Here is a 19144-nt window from a genome sequence, read left to right as displayed (position 1 = left end):
CTAGGCATCCTGGAGGGCTTTGGTTTAGGGTTAGGGTTAGGGTTAGGGTTAGGGTTAGGGTTAGGGTTAGGGTTAGGGTTAGGGTTAGGGTTAGGGGTGTCCTTTCTGTGCTACTGGGGGTCCTTCGGGTCCCCCTCTTCAGTGTCCCTCATTTATGGGTGCCTGGGTTTTGGAGAGTCCTAGGAGTCTCTTCTCCCCCAACTCTCTGTTTCAGAGGACAAGTTCCCAGGGGTCCCTCCTCCTAATGCTCCATAATCTCTGGGTTTCCTCCATCCTCCAAGCTCTCCTGTGTCCCCATTCTGTAGCCCCATTCTACCTGGGGGTCTGTTGCTCAAACCTCTCCAACAAGTCCCTGTTTTCAAACCCTCAATGGGAAATGAAAGAGGGGTGTCTTGCTGCTTTTGGGGTAAATAATGATGAATCCAGCCTGACTCCTCCATCCCAATATTCAGCATCCTGGGAGGGAGCTGAATCTGTGGCAGAGCTGGAAAAATCCCCAGAGAAAGGAACAACCAAGTGACACTACTAAGAGCTTCTGCAGAGCTGCTGAGCTGGCACGGCCTGGGCACTTCTGACTGACATGACAGCACTTCAGACTAGAAAAGCCCCGTCCCAAATTTTAACAGCAGCATCTTCTGACATTTCCATCTTGGGGGATGTGGAGATTCCTCCCTGCAGTGGGGACACCTCTCAAGGTTACTGCTTCAGGCTGAACCAAAGGGATTTGCTTACAGTTGTTGGTCTGGGAGGTGATATCTCTACTTAATAACTGGCTTTGCTTTAATACAATTGCTTCAAAATTGCTTCCTGGGGCACTGTATTATAATAGCTGTTACAGCTCCTATACTGTGCAGTAAATAATTCCGATTAAGATCTTTTTGCCTAATCATGATTCTAATCAATCAAATCTATATTTATATAAATATATCTGGTTTGCTATCCTTAGTCCTGTGGGACACATTCTATAAAGCTTAAAGTACACCTTTCTAATCCTATACATATAAACCCTCGACAAAGTCTGGGTTTGATCTAGCTGGTCCCAGGCTCCTGCTGTAGGAGTTTAGAAACTCCAGGCATCCTGGAGGGCTTTGGATCTGTTGGGGGTCCTTTCTGCACCTTGTGACCCAACAGGACCTTCTCTAATAAATTTTGCCTGAAGCTCCCACTCTGCCTATGACAGGAACCCCTGTGAGTGCCTGTGACATCCCGGCTCTTTGGCAGCCTGGGGACTCCTGGGATGTCACCGTGGAGCCCCCATGAGTACCTATGACAGATCAGTGCCCTTGCAGCCTAAAGTCCCCTGGGATGCCGCCATGAAATGGCTGTGATTGTCCCAGACCACACGGTTCTTTATCATCCCCAGAAAACCCTGGCAGGTTTCCATGGAACCCCTGTCTCTGCCTGTGACATTCTGGCTCTTGAACAGCCTGGAGACTCTTGGAAAGTCCCCATGGAACCCCTCTGAGGGCCTGTGACAAATCTGATCCTTAGCAGGCAACCATCACCAAATGCTGTTGCTATGGTTGATCCCTTGGCAGCTCCATGGAGACCCAGTGCTAGGGATGATTGCCATGGACACTGGCTCAGGCCATTTCTGGTCCCATTCCAAGGGTCATGCAATCCCAGAACCACAGAATTGGCAGAGTTGGGAGGAATCCATCAGGATCATCGAGTCCAACTCCTGGCCCTGCACAGGACACCCCAACAATTCCAGCCTGGGCCTGGCAGCAATGTCCAAATGCTGCTGGAGCTCAGTCTTGGAACTGCAACCCTTCCCTGGGGAGCCTAGTCAGTGCCCGAGCAGCCTCTGGGGGAAAAAGCTTTTCCTGAGATCCAACCTAAACCTGCCCGAACTCAACTGCAGCCATTCCCTCCAGTCCTGTCCCTGGGCATCAGTGAAAAGGTTCCCACAGCCTCCAGCCAGGGACCCACTCCCAAGGCTGTTGCCATGGCCACCAGGGCTGGGACTAGCTGGGATGTGCAGTTTCCATGGGCCGCGGTTTAAGAATGGGATTCTTCAATTCTGTGCTCCCGCTAAAACCGCGCTGCTGCTTGCTTCCCTCCTGTGGCAGCAGCTCTTTCCACAGAGAGCAGCAGGCACAACTTTCCCAGGCATTTTCCTGGGGAAAGCTGTGAGAAGATCAGAGAAAAGAATGAGAAACAATTCTTATCTTCACTTGCTGCACTTGTTGTTGTGCACATGTGGAATGTGTCATGGAGATTTGTTTACCAAAGGGTGATTTCTTGATTGGTCATTGGTGATGGTGTTTGGATTGATTGACCAATCTGGTCTGAGTGTATCGGACTGTCTGTAAAGGTGATGAGTTTCTTAATAATATAGTATAGTACAATAAAGCGATTGATCAGCCTTCCGCAATCATGGAGTCAATGCTAATTATCACCTGTCTGGGGGCTGCGGCAACACCCTTCCACCTCTGTTGAAAAGCACAAAAGGCAAAGATCTCGGTCTGGGATAAGAACAATTTACTGAGAACAGCAACGAGTTAACAAACAAACAGGAACAGCAATAATATTGATAACAGAAGGAATAAGACAAACTATTTTTAAAAAATGGAAAAACTACCACACCGACCAGCTCTTCCTGACCATGTATTTTCTCCCACCCAGAAAGAACACCTTTCTCCTCACAAGAAATAGAGAGTCCCTTTCCCTGCCCCTGGCAATGACCTGAGGAGGGATCAAATACAATAATGCGGGCATGGCCAGATCCTCACGTTCTTCGATTACACCTCACGTCATTGCCAGGAGCAGGGAAAGGCACAGGTGTCTTCCCAATGTGGATCACCAGGAATGTGGGTCACCAGGGCTCTTCCCAATGTGGATCCCCCAATGGGGGAGGAAGATGGAGCAGCAGACAAATCTTGCAAGAGTCGGGGCACTCACAGGGCTTTCTTTACCAGTGGCTCCCATTGGTGCCTGGTCAAATGAGAGCTGCTGGAGAAGCTCTTCCCACACTCAGAACACTTGTAGGGCATCTCTTGGGTGTGGATGCAGTGGTGTCTGATGAGGGTGGAGTTGTGCTTGAAGCCCTTCCCACATTTGGGGCAGTGGAAGGGCCTCTCCTCTGTGTGAATCTGCTTGTGCAGGATGAGATTGGAGCTGGTCTGAAACCTCTTTCTATACTTGGGAGACTCGTAGGGCCATTCCGTGGTGTGGATCATCCAGTGAACAATCAGGTTGCTTCTTGTGCTGAAGCTCTTCCCATACTCAGGACACTCGAAGGGCCATTCCCTGGTGTGGATGCACTCATGCCTGATGAGGTTGCAGACAATAAAAAACAAAGAATTACAGACGTCCAGATATTTCTGGACACTAAGCTGCCAAAAACATGCCTTGTGAACAAAGGAATAGGCCTTAAAAACCTGTTGCATATTCATATATCTCATACATGATGCATAAATTCCTTGGTCCTTGTCTCCTATTGTCCTTTACTAAACTTTTAAATTTTCACAGGAGAGTGAATGTGTTTTTCACACCGGGAGCAAAGGACTTTTTCCAACCACGTGCCCATCCGCACAAAGAATGTTCCTTCTTTTAACCCTTTAGCCCCTCCCAAAGCCTTGTCAATTGAGTCCTTCTTTGCTGTCCAGTGGTGGTGATCACTTTCTCACATCTTGATTGGAGGTCAGGTGTTGCCATAGTAACAAACTGACCCTCCCACATGCCCCGACTAACCACGCCATCCCGTGATAGCAATGCAATAGGGTGAAACATAAATCTATATAACTTCTCTTAACATATACATAATATCTGCATTTTAATATCTGCATTAGGAGAGTCAACCATCACACTTCTCCTCTATCACAAATCCCCCTTTTCCTTTTCTATAAGTCATTTGGCTCAAACAATTAACTCAAAAAAATTTTCTCTCTTGAATGAGTCATACTGGCATCAGTTGATGTGGGCAAGGACAGTGGGAACCGAAGAAAAAAATGCAAGGTTTTCCCTAGACACACTTATTTGGAAGGAACAAAAGGACATCACAGAGGTGCAGTGCGGGGACTGCTGGGCTCCAGGACGGTTTGGATGGGTGGTGGTGAAGGATCTCTGAAGCCCGGTCTTTAGAACATATGGTTTATTGTGAAGGGTAAAGGGCCTTGCTTGGAGTTGCCAACCGCAACTCATGGCAGGCCCAGGGAGAGTGGGGGGGGAGAGAGAGAGAGAGAGAGAGAGAGAGAGAGAGAGAGAGAGAGAGAGAGAGAGAGAGAGAGAGAGAGTCCCAGGTGAGCGTCCCAGGAGGAAGGTCCAAGAGAGAGCGTCCGGTCCCTCGGCCATACCTTATCAGGGGGCTTCAAGGTGGGCTGGGACAGGACTTGGGCCAATGGGGTTACTGATACCTGATACTTCAGGGGAGGGTTACAGGTATGGGATGAACCATACATTGGGGGGTGATACAGAACATTCCATTTGACCTTTTAGATCATCAGAAAGGGGGATTGCTTTCAGCTTGGCTATATTATTGTTTTCGAGATGCTCAGTGATTAAGGTTTGGTATTTCAAACGTTGTTTTCATCTCAATATCTGTATCTTCTGACTCTTTTGCCAGGCCATCATATTTATAGGGCCTTGCTATTTCATCTTCCCCAACAGTGCAGTATGGTTTTGAGTCCCATCTACCTTGCCTATGGGGTTGCTCCCCATAGTACGTGTATCTTAGTGGTGGGTACAGAGGGCAACTTGGTCTTGCCCTCTAGTCCCTGTTGTACTAAAAGACAATTGAGGAACAATACAGGTCCAGTATGGCCCTTTTGCCCCTACCTTACCATGCCTACAGGGTTGCTACCCACAGCAGGGCTACGGAATCAAAGGGGCCAGCCCAGTCTTGCCCTCCATTCCTTGTCTTACTTTACTTGTGGTTCTTAAGGATGCTGCCCCTTTATTGCCCACACCCCATTACCTCTTATGGTCCCTTGTGTACTTCCCCTCAACAGATGCTTGTAATTCTTGCAATATTAAAACAGAAAAATAGTTCTCGAGCTGAGGGGTGGAAGCTTGACTCTACTTTTTGGGCGTCTTGTTGTTTTTCTGGTTGTCTCTCAGTCTCTGCTTGAGAGTCAATCTTGTTTCACCTGGTCTGGATGTTATAGTCCATTCTTTGGTTTCTTTTACTGGGCCTTTACCTCTGTTGGCCTGAGTCCATCCCTGCTCTGCAGTTCACATGGCCGATTTGGTGGTGAGTAGTACCTGAAAGGGACCTTCCCACCGAGGAGTCAGAGGCTGATCTCTCCATGACTTGATCATTACCCAATCCCTGAGATTAATATTATGGATTCTGAAATCCAGGGTGGTAGTTTGAGGAATCACCCCTTTATGTCTCAGCCCTTCTAAAGTTTGTACTGTAGACATATTTCTTGGCATTGGCTTTACCTTCCTCATAGGTGGCAACCTTCTAGGGCAAGGTCAAGAAGGGTAACTCAAACATCATTTCATAGGGTGAGACCCCCAGATCTGACCAAGGTTGGGTTCTCATTCTTAACAAGGCTAAAGGGAGACATTTTATCCATGACATCTGGGTTTCAATCTAGATGAATCAAGCTAAACTAGAGTTCTTTTAAGAGTTTGATTCATCCTCTCAACACAACCAGAACTCTGTGGATGCCATGGAGTGTATAATTCCCATTTTATTCCCAGGGCTTGAACAACTTTTTGCAATATCTTAGATGTGAAATGAGTTCCTTGGTCTGAATTAATCCTGTTTACTATCCCATATTGGGGGATGATTTATTATAGAAGTGTTTTACTCATAATATTGGTATTGGCTTTAACAGTGGGTACTGCCTCTACCCAATGAGTCAAGTGATCTACTATCACTAGCAAAAATTTCCACCATTGTACCTGGGGAAGATCTGTAAAGTCCACTTGGATATTTTGAAAGGGCTATAAGGCTAGTTCTCACCCTCTTCTCTGTGTTTTCTTCATGACTTTCTTATTCACTTGTTGAAATATCACACATCGTTCAGTAACTTGCTTAGCTATTCCAAAAATTCCTATGCAGCCGCCAGTCCCTGAGAAACTGATCACTTAGTGCTTGAGCACCCCAATGTGTTGTACCATGTATGCCTTCCAGCATTTTCTTGGCAAGGGGTTAATTAAACATTTGCCTCCCATCTGCTAATCTCCACTTCCCTTTGTTATCTTTCTTGACTCCTATTTTAAGGCATTCTTCCTTTTCTCTCCCACTGAATACACGGACTTCTAGCATTTGTTTCATGGGGGTTAATACCATCATTAGTTTTTCTGTCCTTGATTCAGCTGCCTTTTTAGCTTCTAAATCTGCTAAATTGTTCCCTTGTGCCTCTTGAGTCACCCTTTTTTTGATGTCCTTTAACATATACTACTGCCACTTCCTCTGATAATTGTAAGAGAATTGTAGAATTGTAAATGCAATTCTAACACTTCTAAAATAAGTTTTCCCTTTCCCTTTGAATTTAATAGCCCCCTCTCTTGCCAAATTTTTCAAAAGGTATGTACTACTCCAAATGCATATTTTGAGTCTGTATATGTTGTTCCTCTTTTCTGTATTAATATTTCCAGAGCTCATTTTAGGGCATATAACTCACATGCTTGGGCTGACCAGTTGGAAGGTAACTTTCCCTTTTCTAGGGCTACTACCTCTTCATCTGCTATAGCATACCCCGATACCCAGTGCTCCTGGATTACCTGTGAAGATCCATCAATGTACAATCGCTTTCCTCCTTGGAGTGGTTGATCTGTTAGGTCTTCTCTTATTTAATTTGATAGTTTATAACCTCTAGGCAATTATGTATTAATTCCTTAATTATGTAATTATTCCTCATCTGGTTCTTCATACAAAAACTGGGCAGGGTTGAGTTGGTTGCTCACGATTAGCTCTAAATCATCATCTATTAAGATAGCTTCATACTTTAACACTCAAGAGTTGGTGAGCCATTTCTCAGCCTTTTGGCTTAGGATACTGCTAACCGAGTGTGGGGTATATATTTTCAATTTTCCCCCAGAAGTTAATTTTTTGCTTTCTTCTATGAGTAGGGCAGTCGCTGCCACCACCTGAATGCAGGTTGGCCACCTCCAGCTGACAGGGTCTAGCAGTTTTGATAAATAGGTTTCCTGGATCCTCTGCAGTCCTGGGCTAATACTCCATGTGCTACTCCTTTTTCTGGGTTGACAAGCAGATAAAAAGGTTTGTCTAATGCAGGAAGACTCAGTGCCAGTGCACTGACTAATTTTTGCTTTAAAGCCTCAAACTTTTGCTCATCATGTTTTTATCACATAATCTCTTTTTCTATTAACTTTTCATACAAGAACCAGATGGCCTGCGTGTATCCTTCAATCCATAGCCTACAATATCCCAACAAGCCTAAAGGCCTTCTAACTTCCCTCTTAGTTTTTGGTTGTGGGAGTGAGGTTATCCCTATGCTGACACCCCAAAAGCAGCTGTGCTGTGCCACAGGAGGGTCCAAAATCACCCAGTGATGCTTGATGCTATCAGATGAAATCACTGGACAGAGCAGGTGTCCCAGTTTGAGAAGCAAGATGTATTCCATTTCCCATCTGTATGGCAATTGTCTTCTGTTAAGTGGACAATTTTCCTTATCTCTTTCACAACCAATCCTCTCTCAGGGGAGACATCTGCTGATAATGGGCTATTGAATGTCACTGAGAAACTGATAAGAACTATAACTTCTCATTGTGAGATGCTCTGCCCAGAGGGAGGAGCCAAGCATTCCTAACTGGATATAATCTGGGTTTTGGGGACATTAGAGGCAGCCTTTCCACTGGTTCCCAAGAGGAACAGCTGGGGTTCTCCACTGGACCTTCAGAGGAAGACTACACCCTTCTACAGGATCCCTGCTCCAACAGAACCACATCTGCCACTCCATGGGACTGCAGCCATTCCAATTTGGACTGCTACCAACACACTGGCCAAAAGGGTGTCAGGTTGTATTCTGACTCTGTCCGTGGTTTTTCTTTTGTATTATTGCATGCGTTTTGTTTCTTTTCCTTTTTCCTAATAAATTGTATTTCTGACTTGGAGTCTCTCACTGGTTTTGCTTTCAAACCAGAACAGCAGGTAAGACTTTTCGGAGTTTAACATTAATAAATCGCCTTTTCCTTATGATGAATTCCTGATGTTAGTCTGTGTCCTGATGGACGTTCCTGCCCCTGCATTCAATTAGGTGCCTATGGGGAACTAGGATGAAGTGGAGAGCACCAGCCAGGTGTCTTCTCAACCTGGATCACCAGGAATGTGGGTCACCAGGGCTCTGTCCAATGGGGGTCCTGCAGTGGGTGATAAAGTTGGGGCAGCACACAAAGCTCTTCCTGCAGTCAACTCACAGAGCTTCCCTTACTGGTGGCTCTATTGGTGTCTGGTCAAGTGATAACTCCTGGAGAAACAGGGACATTCAAGGGGCGTCTCCTGTGTGTGGATGCACAGGTGGGTAAGGAGGCTGAAGTTGCGGGTGAAGCCCTTCCTGCAAGTCAGGGCAGCGGAAGGGCCTCTGCCCTGTGTGTGTGTGCGCTGGCGCTTGAGGAGATCCAAACTGCTCCAAGCCTTTTTCCCACACTCAGAACACTCGTAGGGCCATTCCCCAGTGTGGATCTTCTGGCTGCTGGTGTGCATGCTGGTGTGCATGCACTGGTGGGTAATGAGCTGTCTCTGAAGCTCTTCCCACACTACCCACAGTTGTAGGGCCATTCCCCAGTGTGGATCTTCTGCTGCCAGAGCAGGTGGGAATTGTCGCTGAAGCTCTTCCCACATTCCAAGAACTTATAGGGTCGTTCCATGTGTGCACTCTCTGGTGGCAGAGGAGGTGGGAGCCATGCCTGTACCTCTACTCACATTCTCCCAACTTGTAGGGCTGCTCCCCTGTGTGCACCCAAAGGTGAGTGAGGTGGTTGAAGCTCCGGCTGCAGCTCTTCCCATATTCCAAGCACCTCTAGGGCTTCTCCTTGCCATGAAGCTGTTCAGAGACCACAGGGTCTGAGCTCCAGCTGGATCTCCAGCCACCTTCCTGGCACAAGGAGGGTCTTCCCTGCTCACAGATCCCTGGACTGGGTTTGCAGCCCTTCCCCGTGTGGGATTTCTGGGGCTTTTCCTCCCTTTTGGATTCCTGTGCCATGGAGTCGCTCAAAATGGCCTCTTCCATAAGGTTCTGCTGTGGGGATTTGTCCTCTGTGTTCTCTCAGCTCAGTGCCTGGGGGAAAAAGGACAAGGAGAGGATGGGATTTGCCTCCGTGCCAGAGGGAAGGGGAAGGAGATGCCCCCAGTCCATCCCTGGCAGGATGGCGTCAGCAGCGAGGTTGTCCTGCAGCCGGGGGTGATGTTGGGCTGGAAGATGGAACAGGAGAGAGGAGGAAAGGGGCAGTGACTTGCTCCTCACCTGCCTGAGTGTCCCAAGGCATCTTCCTCTTCCTTGCAGCCTTCCCCTCCATCTGGTCAAGATTTGGGAATAGGAAATCCTGTTTCCTGGAGAAAAACAAGGTGTGAGAGTGCTTGGTTGGGGATTCCTCCTGCCTAAGCCCATCTCTAGAAGTCGCCAGACATTTTGTGTCCATAAAAACCTCCAGACCACCAAGATTTAACTGAAAAAACCCTCAGAAATACCAAGATTAAGCCTCCCAAGACTTGAACAGATGATGATCATCCCAAAACTCCCCAGGAGTTCCCCCTCTCATGTCTCTCGACTTCGGAGTTCTGGGGGTCCTGTGTATATTGAAGGTTTTACTCTCTGGGGTCCCCACCCTCTCCAGACTGTCAGGGGTCCCAGGAATCCCTAGAGTCCCCCCTCTCTGCTATTCCAACCTTGAGCTCCTGGGGCTCCCCATTCTCTATGCTGCTGGCAGTTCCCTGCAGCCCCTGGGGGTTCCCTGGCTCCCCATCTCCAGGCTCCCACTTAGCAATGCTGGGGCTCTTGGAGTCCCAGCGCTCCCATTTCCCCTGACCCTGTTCCAGGCAGGGGGCAGCTCCAGAGCTTCCCTTTTCCAGGCTGAATCCTGGGGGTCTCCTATCTCTGGCTGCACACTTCATTGTCCCAGTGTTCTCTCCTCTCCTACCTCCCCCTGCCCCCCTAAATACAGCCTCCCAAGGATCCCCCCAAAATCTCCCCAAAGGGCATTTGCGGTTTAGCTTTGGAGTCCTTCAAGCTCCAAAAATTCCCCCTCTCTCTCCACCCTAAAGCCCCCTCCCCAGATACACTCCCACGGAGCCCCCAGGGTATTTGGGCGAGCTCCCCTTCCGCTGTCACCTGCGAGATGGGGGGGGGGGGGAGGACAATGCCCCAGGTGGGAGGGCAGTGGACACAGTGAAGGCTGGACCACGTGGTCCCTCCACTTCCAGTTCCTCCTCCTTCTCCTCCTCCTCTGTCCCACGTTTTCCTCCCACTCTTCCTCCTCCGCTTCCAGTTGCTTCTCTACCCCTCCTCCACTCTTAATCACTTCAGCCCTTCTCCTGCTGCTTCTTCACCACCATTCCATCATCCCCATTCCTCCTGCCCTGTTCCCTGAAGCCCTCGTGGCCCACAGGAGGAGCAGGGATGGAGCCAGGACAGGTCGGGATGGGCAGCACGGGGCTCTTGGCTGCTTCCACCCACTAGAGCGGGGGGAACCCGGCCTGGGGAAAAGGAGAGGGAAACTCGAAAAACTGGGGGCTGCAGATCCAAACTGGGATTTGGTGGCCTCCCTGGGTGGGGACTTCCAGCCCCGGGGCTCTTCCCAGAGGCCTGGAGATGCTGGAGGGGGAACTGCAGAGACAGATGAGGGATCCCAAGAGTGGGAATTTGGGGATAGGATCCGTGAGGATAGGAATATCCTGTTCCCTTGTCGGAGCAGGGTCACACCTGAGCCAGGTGTGCAGGGCAGGACCTTGCCCTGACCCCAAGCACTGTCCCAGTTGCAGGATCTGCTTCCCACTGGCCTCTTCCTCCTGCTGCCCCGAGTCCAGCTTGCTGCTGAACAAATGGGTTGGGGTGGGGTCATCCCCCAGCGGGAGCTGTGCACCCCCTCTGCCTCCTCCCCAAATTCCCTCCTGAGGGAGCAGGAGTTGGATCAGGTGCCCTGTGGAGAGGGAAAAGGGGGTGACGCTGGGATGGGGGGGCTCACACACACTCTGGGGGGGACACACAATTCCTGGGGACCCCACTCACTCCCACAGTGCCAAGAAGACAAGCTCTTACATGGACCCCCCAACCCCGGAGAGTATCTTGGGGGCGGGGTCTGGTGGCAGCTTTTAGGGCCTCGGGGTATCACAACTGGCCTAAAACCACCTCCCAGTCCCCTCAAATCACCCCACAGCTCGCAGGCAAGACCCCCCCAAAACCACTCTGTGCAACAGAAATAGCCCTGAGATACATCAAAACGCCTTCATATCTCCCCCAAGACCCAGTCAAATTCTCTCCAAGTCCCACGGCCCTTCTAGAACTCCCAAAACCCCCTCACAGACCCCTCCAAAGACCCCTAAATCCCCTCCCTGCACTGCAAATGCTCCCAAGAGCCACCAAAATTCCCTTCCAATGCCCTCAGGATCCCCTAAATCTCCTCCCAGCCCCCCATGGCATTGACTAGGAGAGGTTTGTGGACAAGAACATCCACAGCTGGGAGCAATTTGGGTACTTCCATCCCTTTGGACTCTTCCCAGGGGCCTGGGGAGAGGGGACTGCAGACAGGGATGAGGGATCCCAAGAGCAGGATTTTGGGGACAAGATGAGGGGCTGTGTGAGCCACTTGCTGGAGTGTTGGTCAAGAGGCCCCCCTGGTGGTCCCAGGCCTCAGGCTGCAAAGCTGTCACCACCTGCTACTTTGGGTGGTGGCTCTGGTGGGACCTCCATTCTTGGGGCTCTTCCTGCAGCCAGAGAACTTGTAGGGACCCTCCTCCAGGTGGGTCCTCCAGGTGTTCCATGAGCTTTGGGCTTCTACTGGAAGTGACTGGGCTCTCCTGGGATCATATGGAGATCATACTGGGAGTGACTGGGAATGACTCCAAACATGCTTAGGGCAACTGGAATATATTGGGAATGTCTGTAACCTTACTGGGGGTGACTGAAACCACACTGGGAGCAACAGGGACCATGCTGGGGACAACTGGGACCATGCTGGAGGCAACTGGGAGCAAGTGGGTGTGACTAAGTCTACACTAAGGGCAACTGGGTGTGACTGGGACCCTGGTGAAAGAGAATGGGATCCTACAGGGAGTGACTGGAACTATACTAGAGGCCACTGACATCACACTGGGAGCAACAGGGAGCAATTCGAACTATGCTGAGGGCAACTGGGATTATACTGGGAGTGACTGGGCTCTGAGAAACACAGGATGGTGAGGAGGAGGAGGAGGACAACTCCCATCCCAGCCCCACAAATCCCCCTATTCCCGCAGATCCCCCCAGCCCCTGGCTCCCCCTACTCACCCCTGCTCTGACTGTACTGGACTTGCAGCATCTCCAGTTCGGTGAGGGATGTGCTGGGCGCACTCAATGACCTAGGTCTGGGAATCCCGATATTCCAGCCCAAATCTGGCCCTGCTCAAACAGGGTCCCATCCAGGTGCACCCGAAGGTGGGTGAGAAGGCTGGAGCACGGGATGAAGCTCTTCCCATGTTCCAAGTACCTCTAGGGCTTCTCCCTACCATGAAGCTGCTCAGGGACCACCAGCTTCTGCCACAGGGATTTGTCCTCCCTGGTCTCTGTTCTGAGCTCGTTTTCTGAGGAGGAAGGACAAGGAGAGGAAGGAACCAGGAAAAGGAAGAAAGACAGAAGGAAGGAGAGAAGATTTATTTTCGTACCAGAGGGAAGGGGAAAGAGATTTCTCCAATTCACCCCTGGCAGGACAGCACTGGCAGCAGGGTTGTCCTGCAGCTGGGGGTGATGTTGGGCTGGCAGATGGAGAAGAGAGGGGGAAAGGGGAAGTGACTTCCTCCTCACCTGCCTGTGTGTCCCAGGGAATCTTCCTCTTCCTGGCAGCCTCCTTGTCTTCCATCTGGCCAAGGTTTGGGAACTGGAATTTCTGTTTTGGGGGAAAAACTAGTTGTGAGCATGTTGGCTGGGGTGTTCCTCCTGCCTGAGTCCATCTCTAAAAGTCACCAGGTGTCTGGTGTCCATAAAAACCTCCAGACCACCAAGATTCAGCCACCCTCAAAAATACCCAAACCACCAAGATTCAGCAAAAAAACATCCACCCAGGAGTTCCCTCTCTGGTCTCTCCACTTTGGAGTTCAAGGGGTCCCTCCTGTCTGGGCTCCTGCAGCTCCAGTGTGTATGGGTATCTCCTCTCTCTGGGCTGCTGGGGCTCCTGGCAATCCCAGAGGTTCCCATTCTCTGGGCTCCCCAGGTGGGTGTCAGAGGGGCTCCAGGGGTACTGCCTGTGGGGGGTCCCCATTTCAGGGCTCTGGGGTACCCATGGGTCTCCTTTTTCCATGGTGTTATGAATGAGGTCCCTATATGTCCAAATTAATAAACCACAAAGTTAAAATTTAGCAGCAATTTTGATTGAGCAGCAATTTTGATTGAGCAGCAATTTTATATAAAATATAATCAAGTAGTTACAAAAACAAATTTGGCAGTGGTTTGGATAAAGCAAAAGCAAAACCGATCGACCAGGGTATGGGAGGCCTTCCCACCCTGCCTCACGCACAAAAAGCAAAAGAATCCAAGCACAACTTATATAGTGTATGAAATGAACAGGGCTAATGCCTTCATTAATGTTCAGCTCTTTATTAAAAAGAACAGCTGGGCAGGGGACTTGACACGCAGCTCGCCCCCGCTGTTGTAGTTATTCCAGGTGACTGAAAGGAAGGAGGCGTGTGCAGAGTCTGACGCTTAAGTCCAGAGCAGCAGCTGTCCCTTCTTTTTTCCTTGTGGCACACCAGTGGCCAGAGAGCAAGGAGGCGTGACATGCAAAGTCTACTGCTGAAGTCCAGAACAACAGCTGTCCCCGCTCCTTCCGTGGTGGCAGCACCAGAGCTCTCTCTCCTCTGTCTCCCTGCTTCTCACAGCCTAACCTAGTCAATTTTTTTTAGGTGATGGTTGTGATAAACTGTGGTAACTTGTTTGTTCATCAAAAGAATTGGAATATTAAAGGAGGAAATATAAAAATTAAAGTATGATTAATCACCATATAGGGAGCTTTTTGTAGCTTTTTTGCAGACACAGGCTAAGGATGTTGGGGGATGGCCGGAGCTGATTATGAAATCAGCGACCACCAGGCAACGGCCACCGGACTAGACAACGTAGGAGTGCTCCGGGTACGCCCATCACTGTCCGGAGCCGATTGTGAAACCAACGATCACCTGCCTCGACACAACGCAGAAACGACGCAGAGAGATGCTCAAGCTACGCACACTGCTATCGCAAAAGACACGAATTAAGAAACCTCCAAGAAACTATAAAAAGAAACTGAATAAGGGAGTGGGGTGTGGGGCACTGCAGTGTGGGACACTGCAGGAGGGGCGGTTTGGAGACCCCTACCCACCCAGCGCTGTTTTGCTTGCTACTGCTTGCTGTAATTAATAAAATTCTAATTGACCTTAAAAAGGCTGAATCAAATTATTCGCCTCAATTTATCACAATGGTGACAGGTAAAAGTCAATCAGGGGATGTGTTTCCCTCTTCCTCAGCTTGGACATTTGTCTAGACCCCTCTACTGTGTTTAGTTTTTGATTTAGGGGTATCTTTATCTCCTAAAAATACTCCCATGATCCTAAGGGTTTATTATTCGCATGTTAGTCCCAGAATGGCAGCGTGGAGGGGTGGGAGGCCAGTTATCTCCAGGTAATTTAGAGAAAACAAACAGAGCAATTAGCTAATTAGCATTTCAATATCGGTATTCAGCTAGAGTTAATAGCTGTTTCAGTGTTGCCATGGGAACTAGAAAGGCCCTGCCTGCATCTCTGGAGAACACCTGGAAACTGTTCATTACACTGTATGCTAATACATATTCTTCAATATTTTCTGTAAATCTCCTCCTAATTTCGATTCTTGAAATCTACGTCACTATACTGCATAGCGTATGCTCCACTTGTTGCTAAGGGGTCTTCTTGGCTTTTTGATGGTCTTTTCAGAGGAAGGCTCACCATCTTCCTCGCTGTCCTCTGAATAACCTGGCAAGTTGTGCATGTGCATTAAGCTTTGTGTTATGTAAGTAAGCATTATGTTCCAAATAAGCCTTATTATTTCATAGATAAGACCACTATTTTAGATTCCCTATCTGGAATTGTCTCAACTTTATTCATCTCAAGGCCAATCCTGCCTTGGGAGTTTCCTAACTTTATTCTTCTCAAGGTGGATTTCTGTTTTAGGATATTGCTTATCTCAATACTCCATCCTGCATCCTATTTTCTCATGAATATCTGAAAACATAGTTTTATGGCACTAATTACATATTATTTTCCTCTATTACTTTTTAACAAATATTTTTTAAAATATCAGTATAGTTACAATTATTAGCACAAATCATATTCATTTATCACAATGGTCTCAACATTACCAGGCTACCCGAGTTCCCCCTATCCGGGCTCCATGTTCCAGGCTCCCTTATCAGGACGTCCAACCCCGCAGGCTGCAGAGGTTTTCCCAGCTCCGGTACCGCCCTTCTCCGCTCTCCCAGCCCCCACCCCCGCCAGTACCAGGCGATCGCCAGGTGCCTCCGGGCTGACGATGCAGAGCCTGACCCGGGCAGCCCAACCCCCACCGCAGGAGGGTCCCACGCATCCCTCGGCCCAGCGCCGGGGCTCTGCCGGCAGCCAACACCGAGACCCCCAAAATTCTGCTGTCTTGGAGTCGCCGAGGGGGCGCCCGGCCCTTGGCCCCGAGCAGACAGCTCTGCCCGTGAGCTCCGGGGAAAGGCGGCGGCGCTCGGCAGCCACCCCAGCCCGCCCAGCCCGCGGGAATTCCCCCGCATCGGGACAAAATCCTGCCCCAAAGGACTCACTTGGAACGCCCACCTGCGGCTCCTCCCTGCCCCGAAGATCCCGGCAGCTGCCCCGCTGTTGCAGCTGCGGCTCTGGAGCAAGGAGGTTCTGCGGGACCCCAGGTCTGTGCCCCCTACCAGGCCATGCCCGCCCCGGTGCTGATGTTCGGCCCGGGCTCTCTCGCTGTTCCTGGCTCCCGCAGAGTCCCAGCCTGACTGGGCACCGACCGCCCGGCGCCGCAGGGCCCCGAGCCCCTGCCCAGCAAAGGGTCAGTGTCCATCGTTGGCCCTTTGCCGGGGGCTCTGGCCATTGCCCACCCCTGGCACAACCTGCAGCTCCCAGCACAGCTCCCTCGAGACGGGCACTGCGGGTTCCGAACGAGGCAGAATATTCAGTTCATGGAATCTCTGTTATCTCTGCTTACATGTGCAAAACCAACTACTGCTGAGACAATCCTATCTCAGACTGAAGGCTTCCCACCCAAAATGCTGCCTTCAGTTCTGACACACCATTAAGAAATCCAAGAGCAAAACTGGAAGTTGATTACAGAATCTTGCAAAATCACATCCAAGAACATTCTGTTATAAAATCACAACTATTAACAGAAGTTGGGAAATCAACAACGTTAGAAAACAAGCTTCCAATACTGGGACTAGAAGAGCTCAGGCAATGCATTTGATTGGAACGAGTCATCGTTCCTGACATGTGAGCAATGCCACCGAATTTCCAAAACCAGGGAAATAGGGAGCCCTGGCAGCTTCACACACAGTAATGACACAGAACAGGGCAAGGCAAGCAGCTGCCAAAATTATAGCTTCTACTTGCAATTAACAATTTTAGTTTCAAATTCTACTGTAGCCACTATTAATACAGAGTAAAAAATAATAAAACCAGTAATAATAATAACTGTAACATTAATAGCAACAACAGTGATATTTAAATTAATAGCAACAATAGCAACAACAGTGATAATAGAAATAATAATAATTAATAATGGTTGTAAAAACTCTATACTTATACTAGGTTTGCATGGCCAGGTTTTGGTAAGGGAGGGGCTCTAGGAGCACCTTCTGTGAGAGACTGCTGGAAGCAGCTGCTCCTCCATGTCCCACAAAGTCAATTCTAGCCGGCTCCAGGACAGACCAGCCGCCAGCTAAGGCTGGGCCAGTTAGAAACGGTGGTAACGCCTTTGGGATAAGAGATTTAAGAAAAAGAAAATCGGTTTTCATGTAGTTGTAACTGTGAGCAGGGAAGAGCAGAGTGAGAACATGCGAGAGGAACAACTCTGCATACCCCCAGGGCAGGGCAGGGCAGGAGGAGAGGCAGGAGCTGCTCCAGGTGCTGGAGCTGATTGCCCTGAGATTCGCTGGTGCAGTCCCTGGTGAGGCAGCTGGGCCCCTGCAGCCCATGGAGGGCACAAAGTGCAGAGGTGCACCTGCAGCGCCTGGAGGAGCCCGTGCCAGAGCGGGGGGATGCCTGAGCACAGGCCGTGACCCCATGAGAAACCTGTGCTGGAGCAGGGACCTGGCAGGGACCTGCAAACCCATGGAGAGAGGAGCCCATGCTGGAGCAGGGTCCTGGTAGGACTTGTGAGCCCATGGAAGAGTGAGCCACGCTGCAGCAGTTTGTGAAGAACTGCTCTCCGTGAGATGAACTCACCTTAGAAAAGCTCATGGAGAAGTGTCTCCAGGAGGGACCCTTGGCACAGAAGGGGAATGACTCTTCTCCCTGAGCAGCAGCAGAAACAATGCGCGATGAGCTGACCAGAACCCCCATTCCCTGTCTCCCTGTACCCACTGGGGGAAGAGGTAGAGCTGGGAAGGAGGGAGGGATGGGCAGGTGTTTTTAAAGCTTTATTTTACTTCTCACTATTCTGCTCTGATTTTGATAGTAATAAATTCCATTAATGTCTCTAATTTCAAACATGTTTTGCCATGATGGCATTTGCTGAGTGATCTGTCCCAGTCTTTATCTCAACCCAGGAAGCCTTCATTCCATTTTCTATCTCTCGTCCATCTCTGGAGGAGAGTGAGAGAGCAGCTTTGGTGGGTGCCTGGCATCCAGCCTGGGTGAATAGACAACACTTCCTTTCCTTCATTCTTTCTTTCTTTCCAGAGGTCACCGTGCAGAGGTTGAGTGGGGCTTTGATGGAGGGAGTGAAGGTGGCAGGGAGTAGCAGGGACAGGAGCCACGGGGACATGAGACAGGCATCAGAGGGGCCCGGGCAGCTGGCAGGGGACAAGGCCTGTCTCCCTGGCCCAGCAGCAGCCCTGTGCCCTGCCCAAGGCGCTCCCACCAGGGGCCAGGCCCCAGAGGCAGGGGGACACCCCAGTCCCGGGGGTGGCATTTCTGCCCCGACCCCCGTCCAGCCCAGCCTGCCCCATGTGCACAGTGACTGCTGGCACGGGCTGCACTGGACAGTGTGACCTGCTGGGCACACTGAGAGCTGCCCCCACTGTGACACTGCCCTTGGGATTTCACAGGCACCAAACAAATCCCAGTCCCACTCCTTGTCATGTCACAGGCATCAGACCACATCCCAGCCCCACTCCTTGTCATGTCACATGCCCTACAAGTGTCCTGAACATGGGAAGAGGTTTCAGAGCAGCTCCTATCTCCTCCTACCTCAGTGGATTCACACTGGAGAGAGGCCATACTAGTGTCTGGAGTGTGGCAAGAGCTTCAGGCACAGCTCAGCCTTGATCCAACACCAACGGAGGCATCACTGAGGGAATCCCTGTGAGTGCTCCAAGTGAGGGAAGAGCTTTGTGCGCTGCTCCAGCTCCATCCCCCATGGGAGGATCCACATTGGAGTATCCCCAGTGACCCCCGTTGGGCAGAGCCCTGGTGATTTGTGGTCCTGGTGATCCGTGTTGAGAAGACACCTGCCTGGGGGGCTCCACCTCTTCCAGGCTCCCTGTGGCCTTGATTTTCTTTTAATTTCTCTTTGAACTTTCCAAACACCCAAAACCAGGGTAAAAATAAAGACCTTGAACTAAGACATGGTCAGTGCCACGGGAGGAACTTGCAGGGGCTGTGTGGGCTGGAGGGAGTTGACCGCTCCTGGGAGGGACTTGGGGGTTGCTCAGGGTTTTGGGACACCAAGGCCAAGAGGCTCTGGCTGCACTCGGAGACCCTGGTGGAGGTTCTGGGGCAGCTGATAAAGGACTCACTGCCCTGGACCTATCCCCATGTCCCCCTGCAACCGTTTCCGGTGTCCCCCCTCCCGGATGCCCCCCGCCTCTT

The 19144-nt window shown here is 50.3% G+C and overlaps 1 long non-coding RNA gene across 3 annotated transcripts; it reads right to left on the bottom strand.

The window, feature by feature from the left end:
- Window positions 1-2478: 2478 nt before the first annotated feature.
- LOC128801808 (uncharacterized) lies at window positions 2479-19064 on the bottom strand. 3 transcript variants are annotated; one of them, XR_008435258.1, is made up of 7 exons: window positions 18524-19064; window positions 17558-17626; window positions 12915-12996; window positions 12402-12694; window positions 9384-9469; window positions 6682-9197; window positions 2479-3273 (listed from the first exon to the last, which is right to left on the bottom strand). It is a non-coding gene; the product is annotated as an uncharacterized LOC128801808 (long non-coding RNA). The 3 variants fall into 3 exon arrangements; XR_008435257.1 differs by having other exon boundaries at window positions 17558-19064; XR_008435256.1 differs by lacking the exons at window positions 2479-3273; window positions 6682-9197; window positions 9384-9469; window positions 12402-12694; window positions 12915-12996 and adding an exon at window positions 16707-17085 and having other exon boundaries at window positions 17558-19064.
- Window positions 19065-19144: the final 80 nt, after the last annotated feature.

The sequence above is a fragment of the Vidua chalybeata genome, chromosome 31, assembly GCF_026979565.1.
Source record: "Vidua chalybeata isolate OUT-0048 chromosome 31, bVidCha1 merged haplotype, whole genome shotgun sequence".
NCBI classification, from domain to species: Eukaryota; Metazoa; Chordata; class Aves; order Passeriformes; family Viduidae; genus Vidua; species Vidua chalybeata.
This window is presented reverse-complemented; position numbering and strand designations above follow the sequence as displayed.